The sequence below is a fragment of the Nannospalax galili genome, unplaced genomic scaffold, assembly GCF_000622305.1.
Source record: "Nannospalax galili isolate Female #2095 unplaced genomic scaffold, S.galili_v1.0 scaffold569, whole genome shotgun sequence".
Taxonomy (NCBI): domain Eukaryota; kingdom Metazoa; phylum Chordata; class Mammalia; order Rodentia; family Spalacidae; genus Nannospalax; species Nannospalax galili.
The window spans coordinates 575,099-581,017 of NW_008360300.1; positions in this window are offsets into that span (position 1 = coordinate 575,099).

A 5,919-nucleotide genomic window follows, 5' to 3' on the forward strand; every position below is an offset into this window, starting at 1 on the left:
CTTAGGTGTGCCTGATTCTTCCCTTTGAAATAAGACAGTACTTCTTTTGGATTTTACAGAAGCCCACCCACAGTTGAGTTTTAAAAGAGACTATGGACTTTTAGGTGTTTGGATTTTTTTAAGGACTGTGGGGTTTTTAAGGTTGTACTGTCTTATGTTGTGATATTGACATCATATCTTGGGCACAAAAATTGGAAAGTTTTTGGTTTAATAGTGATTTATTTGTGTGTCAAGTTGACAAGGGGTCAATTGTGATGGATAGCTTTAGTGTCAACTTGACACACCTGGGTTGAGGGAGCCTCAATTGGGGAATTTCTCCATTGGACTGGCCTGTGGCCATGTCTGTGGGGCATTTTCTTGATTGTTGAGTGATGTGGGAGGGCCCAGCCCACTGTGGGTAGTGCTACCCCTGGGCAGGTGGGCCTGTGTTGGATAAGAGAGCAAGCTGAGTAGGGGCCAGCAGAACAAGCCAGTAAGCAGCATTCCTCCATGGCCTGTGTTCCAGCTCCTGCCTCCAGGTTCCTGCCCTGAGTTCCTACCTTGGGCTCCCGGATGAACTGTGACCCAGGATATGTAAGCTAAATAAACCCTTTCCTCCCCAAGTTGGTAGTAGTCAGAGTATTTTGTCACAGCAATGAAGAAACAAACCAGGACATCATCCTATTGTAGAGACACTTGTCTAACCACATTTATTGCTGCTCTTTTCACAATAACTAAAAGGTGGAACCAACTTAAATGATCCTCAACTGACAAGTGGATAATGAAAATGTGGTTCATTTGTCCAATGGAATTCTACTCAGCAGTAAAGAAAGATGAAATCATGAAATTTCCAGGTAAATGGATGGAACTAGAAACTGTTATACTAAGTGAAGTAACACAGACTCAGAAAAACAAATGCATATGTTCTCCCTCATATGTAGATCCTAGCACCAAATCCTTATAAGTATGTATCCAGACATAACTACAGAAACAAGGATAATGGAAAGGAACCAGGGAGGTAAAGGAAAAGAAAGAACCTGAAAGAGAAGAACAGTAGGAAACAGGTATTAATAAGAGAGATATGGATAAAAATGGGGTTATTTTAATGGGAGGGGCAAGGGAGGGTTATATAAGGAAACTTGGGGATAAAGGGAAAGAAGGGGCTCAAGAGAGGAGAGACCATAGGAGAAGGGTATTATTAAGGGAAAAATGGGAAAACCATGGTGCAAGGGTTAGACAATGAGAGAGATAAATAATGCCTAGCTAGTTTTTAAAAAACCAGAGGGAACCAAATATGGTCCAACAACCTACTGACAAAATATGCATACAACTAGCTGAAGGAACACAGTATATGTCTAGTCAAGGTTTGTCGGAGAACGTTTGTTTTTTGCCCAAGCTTTATCTACATAGCACATGGTAATTAAAAGAACCAGACTGGTGGAACTAACCTTCTTGGATATTGAACAGCTGTACTTTTAGGCCCATACTAATCTGGTCAGAGGGACTTAAAGACAGTTTTTGCTCTTTGCCCTCCAAGGTCGACTAAGTTCCAGGAAACTATGGCGCACCTCTCCAAATGTCCTGTAAGTGTGGTGGGTCACCTGTCCTCTTGATCAAGGAGGCCAAGGAGACCCCACCAGATGGACTTGAACCAGTATCTAGTCTACAAAGAAGAGGGTCAACACAGAGGAAACATTTCCTCCATGCTTCCAAGTGAAGCCAGCCACGGTTGAGTAGGACCTTTGACTTATTGTCACATAGACGGAACTGGTAAAAGAAAGGAGCCACTGGCTCCTCCCAAGCCCATGTGACCCCTGAGGAACATATCCTCAAATAACCTTAAGAGTTAAAATAAATTGATTACTCTGGGACAACTGTATGGTCTTAAACACCCAAAAGGACAGTACAACCAAAGATTAAAATGATCAGTATAATTCTTTAAGCGTCCATATGTATAGCTAAAGGCTACATAACAAGAAACAAGACAAGACAAGAGACAGGACAAGACAAGACAGGGGATACCTTACTTTGAGTTATTGGCCCAAGAGACTCCCAGACATTAACCCAGCATAGGAATGGAAAAATGAACAGAAGACCCCAATCTTATCTAAAGGAATGTTATTGCTGCTAGATGAGGAAGAGCTGATCTTCCTAAAACAAAGAACTCTAGATAGGCTGACTAGACTCAGCAGATAGACTTGCACTGGGTAATGGCTGGGGGCACTGATGACACAGTGGACAGTAACAGGGATGACAGAGTATATGGGCTCAGGAGTGGGGGTGGCTATGAGAGGGTGCCATTTGGGATGCAGGTATGGTGGCTCATGCCTGTAATCCCAGTACTCAGGAGGCAGAGGCAGGCAGATGTCTGTGAGTTTGAGGCCACCCTGGTTTACAAAGTGAGTTCCAGGCCAGTTGGGGCTACAGGGAGACCCTATCTCAAAAAGACAAAAAAAAAAAAAAGATGAATAAGATTGTTTGGGATCTTCTGTATGAAACACACAAAAAATCTATAAATAAAATGATAATAATAAATCTTTTTATTTATTTATTTATTTATTTATTTTTTAAAAAAGCAGTTTGTGCAGGGGTCAGGGGAGCAAGCCAGTAAGCAGCGTTCCTTCATGGCCTGTGCTCCAGCTCTTGCCTCCAGGTTTCTGCCCTGAGTTCCTACCTTGGCCTCCCTAATGATTGTTATCGCGGAGATGTAAATAAACCCTTTCCTCCCCAAGTTGATAGTGGTTGGAGTGTTTTGTCACAGCAATGGAGAAACAAACTAGAACAGTGACTTTCATTGTAAAAGCTTTTCTTGGGGCAATATGTTCTATGGTATTGGGAGGAAAGGCTGAGATGGCTTTGGATTAAAGTGGGTGCTTCAGCGTAGTGTCAACACAGTATTTTCAACTATAATCAACAATGGTAATGTCTGTGGATTTCCCAGGTACTCTGGACTTCAAGGTTGGGGGTGCTGTATCAATTGGGAAGAGGCTTTCTTAGTTGGGCAGGTTCAGTGGAAGCTCTTGGCATAGGACTTTCAGCTGAGAGCTTCCTGTTCAGCTGAGGCTTGCGTGGAGTCATGGCTGTCTCTATGAACTCAGGTATGGTTCAGCATACCCAGTGGTGGAATGGTGTTCCTGTGAGTATAGGTCACATGGTGCTCTGGCCAGGCAAGTAGGGCCAGATAGGGAATCCACTGTGGTCCAAGTGCTGTGAAAGTGACTTCCTGAGGCTTCTGGGTCCTCATCTGCACAACTAGGACTGAAGGCTACACAGCTGGTTCCTGGAGCAGAGAGTGGGTAGGTAGACCCATCTGCTTCTCGTGGTCTTAGTGGATTGAACTTCTAAGATCAAGATGTTTAGCTTCTTGTCGAGGTTGCACAGTAGGGAATCTCAGCTTCTGATGATCTCAGTAGGCTGAGCTGAGGCTGTTGTGGGTGGGTACTAGGACAGCAGGAGGGTGGGCAGAGCCACTTGACCATTGTCCATGAGCCTTTGCAGACTAAGCTGCTCAGGATGGGCCACCCAGGTACTTTACAAGGTTGTAGAAAGATGGTGGGTTCAAAGTATGTGGCTGACAGAATATCAAGATGGTGTTAGCAGCTAGAGTGAGGAGGGCATGTTATGAGCTGGGTTCTTTCAAGGCAGTGCAGCAAAGTGATAACCTGGCACCTCACCAGACTTCAGGGCTGCAGGCTTAGTTTCCCTCTTTTTGAGGTTATCATGTATGTCTGTTCTATAAAGTCTGACATACCCCTACAACCCTTTAGGGCTCTGCATCGAATGCACCAATAAAATAGCTGTTCTTCCTTTCTTTCTGTGTCTCTTTTCTTTTGATATTTTGTTTTGTGACCAGCAGTATACTGTTATCTCTAACCAGGCATCTTGCTGTCAATACTCCTTTCTGATTTTGAATTATCTTAAGGATTTTTCACAGAATTCATCTTTCTCCTTAAAAAAGAGATGCCAAACTAATTACCTAATATGCTATGAAAAAATATAATAGCAGCATTGTCAAGAGAGAAATGATTTTTAAACTCTCTTTGTTAAGTTTGTATGTTAATATAAATGCTCTAGACATTATATAAAATCTTAGCGATTTGATATGTTTGTTTTGTTGAGACACATGGCTCAGGCTGGCCTCACAATCCTCCTGCATTCCAAGTACTAGGATAAAAGGCATGTGTTACTTCTCCAGTTGTTATTATCTTAAAATGTTGTAAGTCATAGATAGAGACATTTTTCCTTGTCAATACATTGTAATGAGCTCTCATTGGGTTTTTTAATCTTTAGAAAGATTTATTTTATTTTTAATGTGTGTGTGTGTGTGTGTGTGTGTGTGTGCATGTGGGTATGTGCAAGTGTGAGTGCAGGTACCAGTGGAGGCAAGAGGTGGCAGATTTCCCTGAACATGGAGTTATAGGAAGTTATGAGCTGCCCAGTGTGGGTGCTAAGAACTGAACTTGTGTCCTCTGCAAGAGCAGTAGGTGCAAATCTTAACTGCTGAACCATCTTTCCACCGCCCCCATTGGATTTTAAAACATGTCCAGTGTAAGCTTTTGTCATTCATGTTTAATTGTTTTATTCTGATGCTTTTCTGAGCTTTTTCAAAAAGATAAAGCTATTTTCTCCCTCTGAGACAGGGTTTCACATAGCTTTAGCTGACCTTGGACATGCTATATACTAGAAGAATGGCCTTGATCTCTCTGATTCTTCTGCCTCTACCTCCTTGAGTCCTGGGACTATAGGGATGTACCACCATGCCTGGTTTATGTGGTGCTGGGAATTGGACTCAGGGCTTTGGGCATGCTAGGCTAGCACTCTACCAACTGCGTTACATCTCTAGCCCCAAAAGAGCAAGTTTCTGATAACTTTACAATAACTCCATTGATGTGGATGAAAAACCAACTGACTTATTAAATTGCTAACCAAAAATCAAACAGAGCAAGAATTAACTACAGTGGACCAAATAACTTGATGAGGATGGTTATACTTCTTGTTACTTCTGGTTTAGTTATTCTCTAGATTTAAATGCTCTTTTTTTTCCTTTTGGTAAATTAGCATGACTTTCATCATGACGTGTCCACACGTGTATATAATGGACTTGATCATATTTTACCCTCACTTTTTTTCTTGAGTGAACTGTAACTCACAAAACATGGTAAAGTATACCTTTGTAAACAGTATTGAAGCATCTAACTTTTCCTCCTGCTAGATCCCTTTAAAATTCAGAAACTCAACGGGCATGGTGGCTCACGCCTTTAATCCCAGCACTCAAGAGGCAGAGGCAGGCAGATCTCTGTGAGTTCAAGGCCAGTCTAGTCTACATAGTGAGTTCCAGGCCAGCTGGGGTTACAGGGAAACCGTGTCTCAATAAAAAATAAAATAAAATTCAGAAACTCTTAGTGAATAGCCCTAACAGGAAGTAAAAGCTGCGTTTACTAGAAAGCATTGACCTCTCATTTCAAACCTTAAGGAAATAAGGAGCAGCTTAAAATCCTCACGTCTCTACTGCTATGTCCTGTGTGGCTGGGTAGTGGTGGACACAAAGAGGGACAGCAAGGTATCTAATAATAAAATGCCTCACACATACAATTTAATATTTAAGAAAGCTGGGTACTAGGAGACTCCCAGTTCCATAGAACAAAGAGCACTGAGTCTCTAACTCTGGAGGTTTTGTTCACAGGGATGGGGAGCTCTAAGCAGGTATTCAGGAACAAAGGGTAAGCAGATCAAAGGACTTTTCTCTCTGCAGGAATTAGGAAACAATTGGCAACAAAGTGTGGCATGTTTGTAAGGTACAGAGCAGATATTCACACAACATTAAGGCATAGTTTGTTATCTACCTAAACATAAACAGAAGGGACACTGCACTTTAGAACCTGCGTCAGCATACATGCCTATCTGGCTCTGTCATCATAGACAGTCTTGGCTGCTGGCAAC